The sequence below is a fragment of the Mus musculus genome, chromosome 17, assembly GCF_000001635.26.
Source record: "Mus musculus strain C57BL/6J chromosome 17, GRCm38.p6 C57BL/6J".
Taxonomy (NCBI): Eukaryota; Metazoa; Chordata; class Mammalia; order Rodentia; family Muridae; genus Mus; species Mus musculus.
The window spans coordinates 15580851-15600121 of NC_000083.6; the positions used below are offsets into that span (position 1 = coordinate 15580851).

The window sequence follows — 19271 nt, forward strand, 5'->3', positions numbered from 1 at the left end:
GGGAAAGCAGAATGGAGCCTGACTCCCGTCCCATGCCAAGTCAGCTCTCATTACAGTGAGAGTTTAGAAACAACAGCAGCCATTTTAGCTAACAAAGGAAGCACAGATAAGGCCTGATCTCAGAAGTACCAATATCAGTCAAACTCGAAGCCCTAGAAAACCGTGTCATAGATTAAGACAATCATTCCTTTAACAACACACAGGCAGCAGCGCCACTGGAACAAGTGCATTCGAATCTCATTTTATTGTCATTTGACCCATGAAAACACCATTTGAAAGCCAATGGTAGGGTCTGGACAAATGGCTCAGCAGTTAAGAGAGAGCACTGACTACTCTTCTGAAGGTCCTGAGTTCAAATCCCAGCAACCACATGGCAGCTTACAACCATCTGTAATGAGATCTGACATGTGTCTGAAGACAGCTACAGTGTACTTACATATAAGTAAAACCTTAGAAAAAGAAAAAAAAAGTCAGCGATAACTTTATTTTTAGACCAGTTCTAACTACAAATGACTCAACTCTGCGCATTTGTTTTCTGAAGAGCGTTCTTCTGAGGAGACCTACCAGTTTTACTTTTTATCTTTTCAGACAGGATCGCAACCTGTATCCCCAACTAGCCTGAAACTCACTATGTAGTCCAAGTTGGCCTGAAACTCACAAGATATCCTCTTGTTTCTGCCTCCTGGGAGCAGATATTAAAGCCGCACACCACTAAGTTCAGTTTCCATTTTTCTGTAGCTTTCACCCTTCCTTCTTGAGATAAAAAAGAATGGTCATTTTGAAATGAAGTGCTACCATTGTATGACAGCCAAATTATACACAATTCTCAATTACACTACAATCTAAAATCTTTATTGTAAGTCATGGACAGTTTACATCTGTGCAATGTAAATATTTACAATTAAATTTGGAAATTTTTATAATTAACTATATTAGTATGAAAACACATTAATACATTTACATTTGTAGTACAAATTACAGAGTAGTTTTTAAAGATTTATCTGTTTTTATTTTGTAAGTATGAGTAGTTTTCCTGCATGGAGACACATGTACCGATTGCATGCCCTGTGCCCTCAGAGGCTCAAAGAGGGTGCCAGCCGCCTAGGAACTGTGGTTATGGGTGGCTATAAGTCACCGTGTGTGTACTAGGATTGAACCTGAGTCCTCTGCAAGAGCACAACTGTTCTAAACCATGGAGACATCTTTCTAGTTCCCTAAAACATAATTTTTAAGTGGGCAAAGGGAAGAATGCTATATCACTGTGGTAGCCAGAAGCTTGCAGTTAGGGGTTTCCTCTATCTATATATCTTGCATATACTATATAATTGTACTACTTGCACAGAGAGTGACATGTGAGTAGCTATGGCATTTTCAGAATCTGGTAAGAAAGAGTTAACTCAAAGATACATTTATTTTTGAGCTTTATTGGGGGTGGGGGTGGGGGCTCCTGTTTGTGAGAGTTGCATTCACCTTAATCTATTGAGGTTATTGTCAGTCATCCAGCAGAAGAATGGCTTTCAGAAATGCATCTTTGAGCCAGGTGTGGCAGTATTTTCAGCACTTGAGAGCTGAGGCAAAAGAATCACCAAGAGTTTGAGGTCAGATTACACTGTGAACCCTGAGTTTATATCAAAACCAAAACTGAATCTTGATGGTGTGGTGGTGTACCCTATGATGTCAGCACTCAAAAGGCTGAGGCAGGAGGATCTTGAGTTTAAATCCAACTCAGTTGGCACAGCAAGGTCCCATCTCAAAACAAAAACAACAAAAGCTAATAATATTTAAAATATCTGCAAAAGAAACAATAAGCCTGGTTTATGTAGCTGAGGAGCTATTGATAGTTGATGGTTTCGGGGGGAAGGAAAGACAGTTTTCTTTAAAAGTGTGGCCTTGGTATGTTAACCATGCTCCAGTGAATGGCCCCACACCCTTGAATATCAGAAGTGGAACCCAGGGCTACAAAAAAAAAAAAAAAAAAAAAAGACAGAAGGTGGGAAGAGGCATGATAGATCAGGGAGTTTGAGCGAGGAGTGGAGTGTAAATATAATAACAATACACAGTATGTACATATAAAATTCTCAAAACACAATAAAAATATTAAAATTAATATTAAATATTTTAAGACACACTGCCTAGATTCTGTGGCCAAACCAAGTTGAACACAAAGTTACCCATCGCCTTGATTAACACGCCACATGCTCCATCCTAGTCATCTGTACAAGATGAATCTTATGACGTCATGCCAAAATTAATAAAGAACTGGGAGATGAAAACTTTATCGAATGGGAGGAGATTGAACCAGGGCTTGATTCTAGACACAGAACATTGAGAATTTACCTCTGCCGTTTCCCTCTTTCAACAAGGAACTGGAAGGACGGCCATGTTCTGAAGTCATAGACGGGACCACAGTTTCACAATGAGCAACACAGGAAAACCTTTTAACCACAGCCCAGAACGCCCCACCCTCTCTGTGTGGAAAGGGAATTGTGCTAGAAAATGCAGGAATTGGGCTGAAGATGTAACTCATCAATAGAGCGCTTGCCCAGCATGCATGAAGCCTTAGGTTCAATTCCAACTTGAGAGGAAGAGGAGGGGAGGGGAGGAACAGGGAAGAGATTGAAACCAAACAGTCAAATCCTGCCAGCGGGAATGTGTTGTGGTCCAGCTGATCAACAATCCTGAGAAAATCCAGACCTCTATATCCTGTCTGCTTTTGGTTGTCAAAGAAGCCAATGTCTCTCCTTCTCCTATGTAAAGGTATGCAAAAGCAAGTACAGTCCAAGACCATAAATCTTAATGGTGAATACACAGCGGTAATAAATTTCATATGCATGAAAAGGGATAGTGAGATTTCAGGCTATTAAAAAAAAAACCCAAAAGATTATTTTCAACCCTATTTTCCCAAGTCGTTAGAAAATTCCAGAAAAGCAGTTATCACAACCACGCTAGTCTGTTCCCTGATAGTCCTATATTCCATAGCCTCATTTTATGCCATTAGGTGAGATTTCGAGAAAGGTCATGAAATATGACTTTGGTAAATCTTAGTGAGCAACAAATTGTAATTAGCATCTCTGCAAAAGATATTATTACTAAGTAATAACGATTACTCCAAACCCCAATGCTGTTGCTGAAATAACCATGGGCTGCTAGTTTAGGTTTCCTCTGACAAACCTTTCTCCTGTGATTGGGGAGTGAGAGAGATTCTCCAGCCAGCGTTGCCTCCTGCTAGACTTGATCCCCACCCCCACCCCCGTTGACGTGACTGTGTACACACCGCTTTCTCCTGTTTACTTGCCCCCCCCCATTTATGTCTCATTGACGAATTCCAAACTACAACTAATAACCTCATTCAAACACCAATCAACGCCCAAGCCTTTGAGAATAAGAGTATAGCCACCAAGATTGTACGAAAACATTCCACATTTGTGCCAGTCGTTTTCAAACCATGCTCCTTCAAAACGTTCTTCTGAAGCTGATATCTGAACTGTATCTGAACTACTAAAATTTGGCGTTAGAACTGATTTTCCAGCCTATATATTTAAAAGTGTATTAGGTGGGCTGGCAAGCTGGCTCAGTGATAACGGCTGCTTGTTACTAAGCCTGACAACCTGAGTTCAAGTCCCAGGACCCCCCACAGACTGAAAGAACAGAATGAGCTCCACGTCATTCACTGTGTCACGGTGGATATCCAAACACATACTACACATACAAATTAACTAATTAATTGAAATATTTTAAAATTTAATAGTAGAAAATGTTTACATTCCAGTACCCACTAGATGATAAAAATGAATGCCAAAAAATGAATATTAATTAAAAATTTAAACTTGAGCTTAAGTTTTAGCAAGCACTAGCTGTCACTAAGTTTTAGACAAGCATTCTTGTCTGTTCAGAAGATAATAAATTAGTGTTTCAACAATGAATACTCAGGATGTTGCTTAAAGATAAGTTTGTAATACCTCTATTGGCTAATGTATGTTCACAAATGGAGTTTCCTTTTTTAAAAAAGATTTTATTTATTTTAATTATGTGGAGGGTGGGTGCATGCACATGTGTGGATTTATTTTAATTTAATTTTAAATATTTATTTTATTTTTATTATGTAAAGGGTGGATGCATGGACTTGTGTGTGTGTGTGTGGGTGGGTGGGTGGGGGTTCGTGGCCAGGCTTAGAGGGCACCAAATACCCTGTTCCAGGAGGTCATGAGCCAAACTCTGCTTCTCTTCAAAACTAGCAAGCACTCTTAACTGCTGGGCCATCTCTTAAGCCCCTGCAAATGGACTTTCTTTAGTATCAATCCTGAGTTTTGACATTCGCACCAAAGCATTGCCATCTTATGTGTCACACAGACACAATTAGCTTTCCAAATTCACTGTCCTTACTCTTTTAGAAATGCAATTAGTTCCAAGTAAATAAAATTAGAGTATTTCTGTGTGTATGAGTAATAATATCACCTCTATATTTTAGGGAGGAACAAACGCAAGGGCTGAAGAGATGGCTCAGTGGGAAATGACACCTGCCACCAAGCATCATAATGTGAGCTTAAGGAGCCTTGGGCTAAGAAAGAATGACCAAGACATCTTTTCCTCTCAATAAAAATATTCTGTGTAAAAAGGAAGAGTCAAAATACAAATCAAATGTGCTTGCCCTGTGATGCTGTCCCCTTCTGTGTCTCCCATCTCCCTCCAGGAGATCTTCTGGAACCTGAATTATTGGAGTAAATTAGGTCCCTTAATACTCACACTCCAGTTTGTTGTGAGGGAATAATGCAAAGGCATCAAAAATAAAAAAGTGTCATAGTCAAAGTTATGTTCCTTGAGACTCAGTATCCTATTACCAAAGTCAAGGAATGCCTAGATTTTCTCCTTATCCTTCCCCACAATAAAAATATATCTCCGTTCTTTAGTTCTGCAGCTGAGCAAGAGGTGAGTCACAGTGGCACAGAAATTCAAATCATCCTAAATAAACACACGGGGAAATGATTGTTTCCGATCTCCCTAATCCCTAAACAAGCAGCCACCAGCAAATTTAAGCACCCATAGTATTTATCCATCAGAGGGCGCTAGAAGCTAACTTTGTAAAACAACCATGTGTGGGGACTTCCTTCTTTCCCTCCCTCCCTCCCTCCCTCCCTCCCTCCCTCCCTCCCTCCCTCCCTCCCTCCCTCCCTCCCTCCCTCCCTCTTCCTTCCTTCCTTCCTTGCTCTTTTTCCCTTTCCCTTTCCCTTTCCCTTTCCCTTTCCCTTTCCCTTTCCCTTTCCCTTTTTCCCTTTCCCTTTTTCCCTTTCCCTTTCCCTTTCCCTTTCCCTTTCCCTTTCCCTTTCCCTTTCCCTTTCCCTTTCCCTTTCCCTTTCCCTTTCCCTTTCCCTTTCCCTTTCCCTTTCCCTTTCCCTTTCCCTTTCCCTTTCCCTTTCCCTTTCCCTTTCCCTTTCCCTTTCCCTTTCCCTTTCCCTTTCCCTTTCCCTTTCCCTTTCCCTTTCCCTTTCCCTTTCCCTTTCTTTCTTTCTTTCTTTCTTTCTTTCTTTCTTTCTTTCTTTCTTTCTTTCTTTCTTTTTTTTGAGACAAAGTTTCTCTTTTTATCCCAGACTGTCCTAGAACTAGCTCTGTACACCTGTCTGCCCTTGAATGCAGAGGTCTGCCTGCCTCTGCCTCCTGAGTACTGGGATTAAAGGCCTGTGCTACCACTGCCTATTGATGCTTTTTCCTTCTTTCTTTCTTTCTTTCTTTCTTTCTTTCTTTCTTTCTTTCTTTCTTTCTTTCTTTCTTTCTTTCCTTCCTTCCTTCCTTCCTTCCTTCCTTCCTTCCTTTCTTTCTTTCTTTCTTTCTTTCTTTGAGACAGGGTTTCTCTGTATAGCCCTGGCTGTCCTGGAACTCACTTTGTAGACCAGGCTGGCCTCGAACTCAGAGATCCACCTGCCTTTGCCTCCCAAGTGCTGGGATTAAAGGCATGCGCCACCACACCCAGCTTCGATGCTTTTTTCTTTTTTTTTTTTAATTTTTATTTGTTTTTTTATTAGATATTTTCTTTATATACATTTCAAATGCTATCTCGAAAGTTCCCTATCCCTCCCCCCACCAGCCCTGCTCCCCTACCCACCCACTCCTGCTTCTTGGCCCTGGCATCCCCCCTGTACTGGGGCATATAAAGTTTGCAATACCAAGGGGCCTCTCTTCCCAGTGATGGTCGACTAGGCCATCTTCTCCTACATATGCAGCTAGAGATATGAGCTCTGGGGGTACTGGTTAGTTCATATTATTGTTCCACCTATAGGGTTGCAGACCCCTTCAGCTCCTTGGGTGCTTTCTCTAGCTTCTCCATTGGGGGCCCTGTGTTCCATCTTATAGATGACTGTGAGCATCCACTTCTGTATTTGCCAGGCACTGGCATAGCCTCATTCGAGACAGCTATACCAGGGTCCCTTCATCAAAATCTTTCTGTCATATACAATAGTGTCTGGGTTTGGTGGCTGATTATGGGATGGATCCCCGGGTGGGGTGGTCTCTGAATAGTCCATCCTTTCGACTTAGCTCCAAACTTTGTCTCTCTAACTCCTTTCATGGGTATTTTGTTCCCTAATCTAAGGAGGAATGAAGTATCCACCCAATGGTCTTCCCTCTTCTTGATTTTTTTGTGTTTTGCAAATTGTATCTCGGATGTGCTTTTTTTCTTAATGAATTATTTTTTATAGATTTTCCTTCACTTAAAAAGAAAATCAGAAGATATTTCATTATTAGAATCATTCATTGATATGTGTTGTTTTTCAAAATTGTCTATAAAACTATGGTATGCTAATCAACTAAGCAATAATTTTAAGGATTTGTGTTTGAAATGAACTGTAGTGTGGAATACAAAGAGGTCTTAGAACACTGTTATGAAAAGAAGTTTTTCTCAATGTGCTGTGGGGGGAAGGGAGGGAGGGAGGGAGGGAGGGAGGGAGGGAGAGAGAGAGAGAGAGAGAGAGAGAGAGAGAGAGAGAGAGAACGTGAGTTGATTGTTTCAAGCACACTTATGCCACAGCACACAGGTCAGATGATAACTCTCATGGTTAATTCTCTCTCTCTCATCTAGGGGGATGGGTTTTCAAACTCAGGTTGTCATGACTGTGCACAAACATCTCTGTCCACTGAGCCATTTCACCAGCCTTATGAACAGAGCTTTAAAAAATTGCTTTCAAAGGAGGCAAAATATGATGGCAAATTACAGTATAATTGGATTTAAATAAAGTTCTTTAGCAATAAAAGAAAGTGCCAGTGTGGTTGGGAAGTGTTTCCAGCAGAACTGGTGGTTCTTACAGCAAATGGGTGGAGTATACTCTTATTCAGAGTTTTCAGTCTCTGGTAACTGTATCTAGTTGTGTGTGTATGGAAATGGTGCTGATGAGTTACAATAGACCTTTGTTACAATAGACCGTTGTATCTTGCATTCCTTCTTTCTACACATAAAATTGTAACCAGAACACCACACCCCTTGTAATAGACAGGTGAGGTAATAAAGTCCAGAGTCTTAAAGTCTTACCTTGAAAAAGCCAACCAGGTGCATGGAACTGGAAACATTAAACAAGTTGCTCAGCTTAGAGCACGGTGTTCAGTGGCTGCAAATTCCTCAGAGTCAGGAAATCTTGAAGAGTTTCTTTTTAATTAATTTTCCATTGCTATAATACATTACCTCAACACACAGTGACTTAAAACAACAAAGATGAATTATCTCATAGTTTGTTTGGGGTCAGATATTCAGGAGAATCTTGGTGGTGTCTGGCTTAAGGTCTCTCATAAGACATTCAGGACCATTCAGGCACAGGTTTGGCTGAGGCTAGACAACAACCCACCTTCAAGCTTTTTTGTTTGTTTGTTTGTTTGTTTTTTGAGACAGGGTTTCTCTGTGTAGCCCTGGCTGTCCTGGAACTCACTTTGTACACCAGGCTGGCCTCGAATTCAGAAATCCACCTGCCTCTGCCTCCCGAGTGCTGAGATTAAAGGCATGCGCCACCACACTCAGCAAGCTTTTTTTTTTTTTTTTTTTAAACATGGATATTGGAAAAAGATCTGAGCTGCTTGTTTCTTGACTTGTAGGGTAGTTTGAAGATCCCCACACCATAGCAACAGCCTGCCCCAGATATGAAGGACAAATGGTGCCAAGGCAGAAGCTCATAGTATAAAACTTACCATTTTCACAATACCTGTTTGGCTACCCAGGGCAGCACTTTCTAGTGTTGGAGACTACATAAGAAGCATGAACCACTGAGAGACTCCCCGACTCCAAAGAAACATGTGCCACATCAAACTTCTTCAGTGTTCAAGATATTTATAGCATTTCCAAAGGGCCGACTGAAACACAGGCAGAAAAACTCTCTCATAAGCTCCTGTACCTCCTCTCTCTCACAGCCTCTGCAGCCTTCTGTATATTCTCATCCTAGGCTTTTCGTGTTGCTGTGATGAAGTGCCCAGTGGACACAAGCTAGAGGAGGGAGAACTTATTTAACAACTTCAGAAGTCTACCGTGGCAGATATGACTGAGCAGAACTCTTCATATCATGGCCAAGTAGGAAATAAGAGAGGATTATAAGGAGGAACCAAGCGAAGGCTACTGTTTTTTTTTTTGTTACCTACCCACATGCCTTAACAGACACACCCAGGAGCACTTGGGCAATCCCTGTGTTTCTCAGACCCATCAGGTGCTATAATTTCACCACTACAGTTTTTATTCTCCTCACCTTCCCACTCTCCCTCTCTGGCTCCCCACACCCCAGTGCTACGCTGCTCCAGAGATGCTTCAGTTGCTCTGAGCAGAGTAAAGAAGAGGATAAATGCCTTCACTGATGTCAGTTTTGAATTCTCAATAGGAAACTACTACTGTGTTGTAATGCCAAAATCAACACATTTTTTTCACATATCTCTGGCACATTATTGTTGTAAAGAATTCAGATCTTGGGGCAGGAAGGTGGCTCAGATGGTAAAGTGCTTGCTGCCAAGCATGACAATCTGAGTTCTGTCCACAGGACACACATGGTGGAAAAACAATTACAAAAAGTTGTCTTCTAGCCGGGCGTGGTGGCGCACACCTTTAATCCCAGCACTCGGGAGGCAGAGGCAGGTGGATTTCTGAGTTCGAGGCCAGCCTGGTCTACAAAGTGAGCTCCAGGACAGCCAGGGCTATACAAAGAAACCCTCTCGAAAAAACAAAAACAAAAACAAACAAACAAACAAAAATAGTTGTCTTCTGATTCACACAAGTACACACATACACACCACCACCACCACCACTAACAACAGCAGCAACAACAATAATAAACCCTATGTTTGGACTAGAAATGTAGCTTGATCGGCAGAGAATCGATCTCCCTGAATCTCTGAGTCCAGTTCCCAGGTCAGAATAAACTGGGCCTGAAGCACACACTGTGTCCATTTTAGTACCCTTGCATGAGGAGGGTGGGGGCTCTCACTTAATAGTGGAACACTTGCCTAGCATGTGTAGAGCCCTGAATTAATTCATTTAATACTCATAACCATTAAATTTTGTTAAGATGAAATTATAAGCCGGGCGTGGTGGCACACGCCTTTAATCCCAGCACTTGAGAGGCAGAGGCAGGTGAATTTCTGAGTTCCAGGCCTGCTCTACAAAGTGAGTTCCAGGACAGCCAGGGCTATACAGAGAAACTCTGTCTCAAAAAAACCAAAAAACCAAACAAACAAAAAACAAAAAAAAGATAAAATTATAACTGAGTATTTATAGGAGAGGAAAATTCACTCTGCTAAGAAAAGTCCTGAAAAGAGTTGGTAGTGGGGAATCCAATGCTAGATGCTATAGTTTGGCCTTGAGTCTTCCCCCAAAGACCTGTGTGTTCAAGGCATGGTCCTAACCTATGGAATTAAACTATGAAGAAGCGAGGCTTTGTGGAAAGAAGTAAGATCTTTGGGACTATGTCCTTAAACACACAGGTCTTTGGTCCCCTACACCCTTCTTGTATCTTACTCTATTGACCATCACGAGGTAAACCAGAACCACTACCACTACCACTACCACCACCACACTGTGGTATACTACACTACCACAGGCTCAGAGACAAGACCAAGTAATCATGAATTGAATCTTGAGACTGAATACAAATAAAATTTTCTTCCTTTTAAGCCAGTTTTCTCAGGTACTCTCAGAAAGCTGGCACAGCAGCTACCTAAGTTATCTAATTCTAGAGTCCATGATACCACAGTGTCCTTTTTTTTTTTTTCTTTCTTCCTTTCTTCCTTTCTTTCTTCCTTCCTTCCTTCCTTCCTTACATACTTCCTTCCTTCCTTCCCTCCCTCCCTCCCTCCCTCCCTCCCTCTCTCTCTCTCTCTCTTTCTTTCTTTTTTCTCTTTTGGTTTTTTGAGACAGGGTTTCTCTGTGTAGCCCTGGCTGTCCTGGAACTCACTCTGAAGACCAGGCTGGCCTCGAACTCAGAAATCCACCTGCCTCTGCCTCCCAAGTGCTGGGATTAAAGGCGTGCACCACCACTGCCTGGCCACAGTGTCCTTTTCTGCCTCCCGTTTGAACACAGTACTTCTCACATGCCCCCGCCCACCTAGTCAGTGAAGAACAAAGCACCCCAGCATCCAGGAAGTGGAGGAGGATTTGAAATAAGATTAAAGAAAAGTTAGCAACCCCAACCAGCACACAAGATGAATCTTTACAATGGAATCAGAGCTTAAAGGGGTGGGGATATGTTGAAGGAGACAGGATTAGACTATTGATTTACAATGGACCTTTTACCCTTTACTTGCTTCATAATCATTTAAAATGCTAATACACTGTTGTGACAGTAAAGTCTAAAGACCAAGTATAGGGCAAAGTAACAGAGGAGCAACTTTCTGATGTCTATTACAGGTTCTGAGGTTTGCTATTCTATCTATGCTGAGTAATTTGAAGTTGACAATGTTGCGCTTATCTCTCAGCTGTACAGATCAATACACTTACCGAAGTGTAGTCAAGGTTAATTTTAGTTATAATTTTTTATCAAGATAAAAGTCTGAAAGGAACATGAGACGTTATTCCTCTGCTGGTAACTATGACGCAATAATACAGAACAGCTTTGCACATAATGTAACTAAAATATGAGGTGATTGCTTGGCATAGACATTTTCAAAGAATAACTGAGGTTTAGTGATGTCTCCACACACAAGAATAAAGTAATTAAGTCAGACATTTATTTGCTGAGTATTGGCTATTGTTTGCTTGTTTATTTGCTTATTTTTCTTGAGACTGGTCTTGGTTTCAGGCTTTTCATTTCACCAACTCACAATTACAGGTATGTGCTGTTTTGTTTCTCTATAATTCACAACTTTATAACTTTGAAACTTCACATTTTGTTTCTCATTATATCCAGGCCCCAAAAGACAAACATCACATGTTCTCACTGATATGTGGTTTTTGTTACTGAATTTTTAGATGTATGTGTTTAACTTGGTATATCCATTGAAGCCAGGAAACTTAAAAAAAGGACCACTGGTAAGAAGAGGAATAGTAGGAGAATCTGGGGAAGGAGGTACAGAAGGAGACAGGAAGAAAGGGTGGGAAGGGGGTGGGGGGCAGGAGTGGTTAACAATAAAAATGTTTTAAAATACTGTATGAAAACTGACTATTTTATAAATTTCCTAAGTATATATGTAATAAATAACATGTATAATAAATATATGTATAATATATTATAATTGTATATATTGCAACATATGCATAATAGAATATATGTGCATATTTATATATAATACATTCCTATAAAAGAGTTTAATTTGAACTACCCTATACAGGAGATAATGATACTCCTGGTGAAAGATTCTCGGCCAATGCACCAAATGAAAGACCCCCGAAGGGAGACCCTTACTCAGACACTCAAGTCCCGGGACAGCCGCGTACCCAAGAAGACACTGAGACCATACATAAAATGTAGAAGGCAAGATTTAATAAAGTAGCAACATGAAAGCACACAGACCAGAGCTCTGGGGTCGAAATAAAGCAGCAACATGAAAGCACACAGAGCTCTGGGGTCGAAACTCATACACCTTAGCACAGGGTAGAGGAGTCTCGACGACCAGCCAAAATTTTTCACAGGCTTATATAGTAAAACTCAAAGGGGGAGAACTGGGCAGGGAAAGTACAAGTTTACATCACTAGGGAGTTCTGCCAAAGGAATCTACGTAACTAAGGAGTCATGTCCTATCAAGGAACCTACGTAACTAAGGAGTCATGTCCTATCATTTGGCAATGTACCCGGTTCATTTTGAGGTTGTTTCAGGAGGCCTTTATCTCAAAAATGTTCTTGGTCGAACTTTAGGGTGAGGAGTTTTGGGGTGAAAAGTTTAGGAGTGTTCCGAGAACAACCTCTAGATGGGAGGGGGTGGGCTCCGAGGTAAAAAGTTCATGTTCTCACAAGAGGCCAGTAATTTTTCATTCTTCATTGGAAGCTATCAGGGCTAAATAAAAAGTTCAATGCCAGTGGGTAAAGGAGAATACTTACCCTCAAGTTGTTGGTTAGGGGTGAAACCAAAATAATACATGTTATTGCCAGTGTTCTTGGTGGTCCACCAGAACTTGTGAGACGATTGCTGAAGACACCACATGTCTTGACTATACAGCATGTAGAAGGCAGGTTGGCACTGACCAAGACACTTTCTTGCTGATGCCTAGCTTTCATATACCAGAAGGTACTGTGCAAGAGGCTGGAGGCAGGCGGTCATCAACAGTCTTACAGCTATGAACACTGAGAACTGTAATGAGAACCAACCTGGCAAAATATGCCGGTGAGCGTAAGAGTGATACATGTTATGGGATTAACCAACTGCTTCCTGCCTGGACTTCAGATCAGCTCCACAGGAGGAAACAGATACCAGTACTATAAATCTGGCCAAGAACTCAATGACTGGGGAGTTATAGACCCCACATGTAACCTAATAGAACTATTTTGCTAAATGGATACAGTACCGAAATACTCTGTAAATTTGTATCTCTATACCCATGCTCTTAAGCGTCATCAGAAAAGTTTCTTTGTGCAGTGGGCCATAGTTAAATAAGACACTCACAACTGACCCAAGTGCAGAGTATACATGTGGGACACTTGCAACATATCTCTTCCCTCGAAGGTTCAAGGATGATTGGAGGTGGGGAGGACAGAAGGACTGTTAGAGCTGGTCATCGGGGAGGAGGCGAGAGCAAGCAAAGTCTCTGTACACGTGGGCTCACGGCATCTATGGTTGCTGCAAAATGTCTATTCAGTCAACATTCTCGCATAGGGGGTGCTCACAAAACTCAGCTCCTGGCGGAGGAGCTATTGACATATGGTGGCTTCTGAGGGAAGGAAAGACAGTTTTCTTTAAAAGTGTGAACCTTGGTTGGTCAGCAATTCTCCCTTGGGTGGCTACACACTCAAATGTGTGTATACAGGCAGTACAAGTTGGATTCCATGGCTAGAAGAAGGAAGAAAAAGGAGCAGCAGCAGCAGCAGGAGGAGGAGGAGGAGGAGGAGGAGGAAGAGGAGGAAAATAGAATCTTTTCCCTTTGCATCTAATTTATCCTTAAACTGAAACAAAGTTTCCAAAGACAACTTCTGTGTAGCAGGTGGCACACTAAAATTCTCTCAACAGCCACAGAGAGGGAAAGGAGTATCTCAAAAGCATTGATATATATGTATCTGTATCTGTATCTGTATCTGTATCTGTATCTGTATCTGTATCTGTATCTGTATCTGTATCTGTATCTGTATCTGTATCTGTATATGTATATATCACCAGATTGCTTTCATACTACTCATTATTGTGAACTGTGGGGGGGGGGGGGTTGCAAAAAACCAGAAAACTGTTCTTGGGACTTTTCTGATCGGGCAAATAACTTTCCTAAAAACATTTTACATTTACAAGTAGTCTTCAAGATGGTTGGTGGGACTTTTCTGATTGGGCAAATAACTTTCCTAAAAACATTTTACATTTACAAGTAGTCTTCAAGATGGTTGGTGAGATGACTTAGCAGGTAAGCAAACCTAGAGATCTAAATTCACCTAGAACCCATATAAAGATGGAAAGAGAGAACTGCCTTAGTCCTGTTCCATTGCTAAGAAGAGACTCCATGACCAATGCAAGTCTCATAAGAGAAAAGATCTACCTGAGAGCTTGCTTACAGTTTTAGAGGGTTAATTCATTATCGTCATGGAAGGAAGCAGACATGCATGGTACTGGGACAGTAGCTGAGAACTTTACATCTTGACCCACAGATGAGAGAGAGGGAGAGAGAGAGAGAGAGAGAGAAAGAGAGAGAGAGAGAGACTGAACTTGACATAGGCTTTTGAAACCCACCTCTAGTAACACACCACCTCCAACAAGGCCACACCTCTTAACCTTTCCCAAACAATTCCATTAATTGATTAACTGGAAACCAGGCATTCAAAGATGAGCCGTTGGAGGCCATTTTCATTCAAACCACCACAGAAACAACTTTACAAAGCTGCCCTTTGACCTCCACATGTGCAATATAGTGCTGTACTTTCCACCGTAAATAATAATAATGATGATAATATTTTCAAGTGATTTCCAAGAAGAAATACTGATAGATTACCTAAATTATCTATAAAATCTTTGTTTGTTCAGTCCTAACAAGGAGATAATATTAGGATGAAAAAGAAAAGTGTAGAGTTGAACCCCTGGGAACTAGCTACATCTAAGCTGGTTATTGGGTTCACCTTGACACAAATACCACAAATACCACAGTTACCTCATTTCCCTTCCCTCCTGATGTATTGCCAGTTCCAAAGTTTGTGTGTTTTTATAAAATAATACTATGCCCAGCTCCTATCTACTTACTTTTTCTGTTGCTGTTGTTTTCTGAGACAGTGTCTTGCTATGAAGACAAGGTTAAATTCAAGCTTGACTTAGCCACCAGACCCCTTTCTATTGGCTTGTAATGATCTCATTATGTCATCCTTTTTGTTTTGTTTTGTTTGTTTGTTTTTGTTGTTGTTTTGTTTTTGGGTTTTTGAGACAGGGTTTCTCTGTGTAGCCTTGGCTGTCCTGGAACTCACTCTGTAGACCAGGCTGGCCTCGAACTCAGAGATCAGCCTGCCTCTGCCTCCCAAGTGCTGGGATTAAAGGCGTACGCTAGCACGCCAGGCTCCTTTTTGTTTTTTAATCACAGCAAATATGAATATAGATTACATTTAAATTTTTGAGACAGTTTTGTCATCTGCACTGACAAAAGCTAGAGTCATTCTTGAAGAAAAACCTCAATTTCTCAGGTTCTAATTTATTTATTTTTTGTTTTTGTTTGTTTGTTTGTTTGTTTTCGAGACAGGGTTTCTCTGTGTAGCTTTGGCTGTCCTGGAACTCACTCTGTAGACCAGGCTGGTCTCGAACTCAGAAATCCACCTGCCTCTGCCTCCCAAGTGCTGGGATTAAAGGCGTGCGCCACCATGCCCGGCCAGGTTCTAATTTTTTAATGAAGACAAAAATAAAGGGAGGTAATGCTAGCTTTTTGACCTGATAGTAAGAAATGCTAGGCTGTACCTCTTGAAATTCTGACTCATTCATTTTGAATGAACATGAATATTATTGTGTATATACAATATAAATAGAAGTGTGTGTGTGTGTGTGTGTGTGTGTGTTGTTAGAGAGTTCTTGAGAAAAGTTCTCACTATATAGCCAAGACTTGGCCATAAACTTGTTCTGTAGCCTAGGCCGGCTTCAAACTTAAGACCTTCCTGTGTTAAACTCCCAAGTGCTAGAATTAATGATGCATGCTGCCATCCCCTGGCTACTGTTATCTAAACTGTCTTTCCACTGTGAGAAACATGTCCCCCATCCCTTTATATATGCAAGTGGTGCTCAATTCTTTTTCCAAAGTACCCTAATTACCAAACCAAAGTGACAAGGCAGATGCATGTATATCTCAAAGGCCTCCTGTTAAAATGCTGTCTTGCATGATTCAACATTCCTAAAATTTTACAACTATACTGTTTCCTGGTCACTCACTATAATTTTCCCAGTGCAAAAAATGATTATGGATCAATTTTGTTGTTGTTGTTGTTTGTTTTGTTTTTCGAGACAGGGTCTCTCTGTATAGCCCTGGCTGTCCTGAAACTCACTTTGTAGACCAGGCTGGCCTCGAACTCAGAAATCTGCCTGCCTCTGCCTCCCGAGTGCTGGGACTAAAGGCATGCGCCACCACTGCCCAGCAGATTGAAATTTTTATAAGTGGTCCTAAAGGCTATTTTAAAATCATGAACAGTTTTTGTTAATACCAAGAACATAGTGTAGTGAGCATGTCCAAAAACTGAAAATAAGGTATTGTTTTTACTCTGAGTTATTGTCATAAAAAATCTATCTGGATGGCTCTTTTGTATTTAGAGGCATTCCTACTTATAATGTATATTTAACTGTAGTTTGCATTGCTTAAAAAATCATTGTTGGTTCTTCCACAGCCTTACTTGATGTAGGCCTGCCTTTTTCAGAGAACTCAAAACCTGACTTCATCAAGGACTCTGGATCTATACAGCAAAGCCTATTGCCACATTGTCACCTAAGCCATTCGTAACTACTTCAACTGGTTTCACACGCAGTATGATCAGGAAACAATTTCATCTCTAATTATCGTGTGACACATCCCACTGACTGATAAAAGCTGAGAAAGCCATGGACCTGGGCAGGAAAGACAATTTCTCATTTTTTAAAATATGACCAGGCAGGCTAATGAGATGGCTCAGCAGGTAAGAGCACTGACGGCTCTTCCGAAGGTCCTGAGTTCAAGTCACAGCAACCACTTGGTGGCTCACAACCACCCATAATGAGGTCTGACACCCTTTTCTGGTACATCTGAAAACAGCTACAGTGTACTTATTTATAATAATAAATAAATCTTTGGACCAGAGCGAGCAAAGCCAACCAGAGCAAGCAGGGCCAACCAGAGTGAGCAGAGTTCCTAAATTTAATTCCCAACAACCACATGAAGGCTCACAACCATCTGTACAGCTACAGTGTACTCATATATATATAATAAATAAATAAATCTTTTAAAAAAGATAGCTCTCAAGGTTTCTCAGTTGGTTCTGTCCAGCAACGGAGTCCCGAAATGCCAGTTAAAAGATCACTGAAACTGAATGATCAGTTTGAAAAAGAACTCATTTAGTCCTTCAAAAATCGTGAGGAAGAAAAGTATTACAGCGTATTCTCCTACTACTGGAACTTATCAATTGAGCCCATTTTCTTCTCCCGCAATCCCCAAAGAACAGGAGCACAGAAACGAACCATCAAATGAAACAAGGAACTTGAGCTCCTGTAAGACAGGAGTCCACAGTGAAAGACAGTGATGGATTCATGGTGTTGCTATCTAAAATTGAGATATCATCAGAGAAAACCATGGAGATAATGAAAAATCTAAGTAGTATACAGACTTTGGAAGGCAACAGACAACTTGAAGATCTCATTGGTGTTTCCCTAGTACCATGCTCCTTAAAAAGAGAAGCAAGGAAAGCCAAAGAACTAATGACTAAAGTAATAAAACAAAAGTTGTTTGAAAAGAAAAAATGAAGAATTACTCCCAAAGATCATCATGTTGACAGCTTTGAATTCCTTAAAGCCATTTTGAACTGAGTGTTACCGTCAAGCCTGACAACTGTGTCAACCTACCTGGGTACTAGTCAAGCCAAAAGAATGCAGACCAGCCTGAAGTAAAGAGTCAGTGAAAGACTGTCACGTTTGCAACCCTTCTTAAAAGACAGGTAGAAAATATGCTGAGTATTCTAAATAGGAAAAAAAACAAAGGCATCCATTGTGAAAAAAAAAAAAGACAGCTCTCAAAAGATGAGTACAGATGGACAATAAATATATTTAAATAAATAAATAAATAAATAAATAAATAAATAAATAAATATGAACAGGCTTTTATGCAACTATGTTAAAATTAACTATCCATACTAGCACACTTTATTCCACAAAATACACGCATTAATCAGTGTTGATGTTGTCATCCATGGTTTCTCCTCCTCAGCCATGTTTAAGAGGCAAAGCACCGTGCTTTTGTTTGTTTGTTTGCTTTGCTTTGCTTTGGTACTGAAATCAAGTCCTGGACCTCAAAGACAAGCACTTTACCATTGAGTGACAACCCCTGCCCCCAGAACTTCCTTCTCTTATAGACCAGCAAGCTAAGGATCATAAATACTTAATGGGTTTTTTTCCCAGTGTCAAACAGTGAGATTATGGCAGAAGCAAGACAAGCTGCTTAAATTACTAATGCTTACCTCTAATGTAGGTGTCAGTATATATATAGCAAGTGCAGAAAATCTGACTCTTGGTAATTACCAAGTAATTCATATTTCTTGTTCTCCAGCCCTGTAACATCAGGTCCCACCGTGATGCAAACAGTGCCAAATGTGACTTCCTGGAACTCAAAGCTCGGCTGTAAGTTCTCTAAATCAGTCCCTATTAAATGATCATTTCTTGCCATTTTTTTTTAAGTTATGATTTTTCAATAGCACTATGGCACATCTGCCACATTTTCAGTCACGAATAGAAATGTGAGCCGGGTGTAGTGGCACACGCCTTTAATCCCAGCACTCGGGAGGCAGAGGCAGGCGAGTTTCTGAGTTCGAGGCCAGCCTGGTCTACAGAGTGAGTTCCAGGACAGCCAAGGCTACACAGAGAAACCCTGTTTCAAAAAAACAAAAAAGCGGGGGGGGGGGGGGCAGGGGCGGGGCGGGGGCGGGGGTGGGGGGTGGGAAGAAGAAGAAAAGAAAGAAAGAAATGTGAATGGTTCTATGGAACCTGCGATCATCTTGCTTCAAAGGATAGAGTTAGAGCAAGGGAAGAGAAAAGCGGGGGTGGGGCGATTTTAGAAGCTCTGAGAAAGGCGTGAGCTAAACTGAGCATACCTGATGAACAGGAAACACTGAGAAGGGACCTTTGGCCATCTCCGTGGGAAGTAATAATGGATCGTTAATGGTGCTTTCGAAAGAGTCCTCACATTTTGGACATTAAAATCAGCATGACCAGCCAGTTAGTATCTAATATTTGTTGAATATGTCATATATTCCAAAGACTATGCTACTATGTTACAAATATTTAAAACACATCACACTAGACACTGTGTTTTGCTTTTAGGGATGAAAAACTGAAGGGCAATACCCAAAGTCACACAGCTAGCAAATGTCTCAACTAATATTTGAATGCAGATCTGACTCATTACTTCATTACTAAGAATATGCCTGAGGTACGCTGCCTGTGGATAGTTGTGTTTCATCTCCAGAAGAGCTGTAGACTAGATTTTA

The 19271-nt window shown here is 40.9% G+C and overlaps 1 pseudogene; it reads left to right on the plus strand.

Annotated features, from left to right (window-relative positions):
* On the plus strand, window positions 17039–17781 carry Gm3507 (predicted gene 3507; annotated as a pseudogene).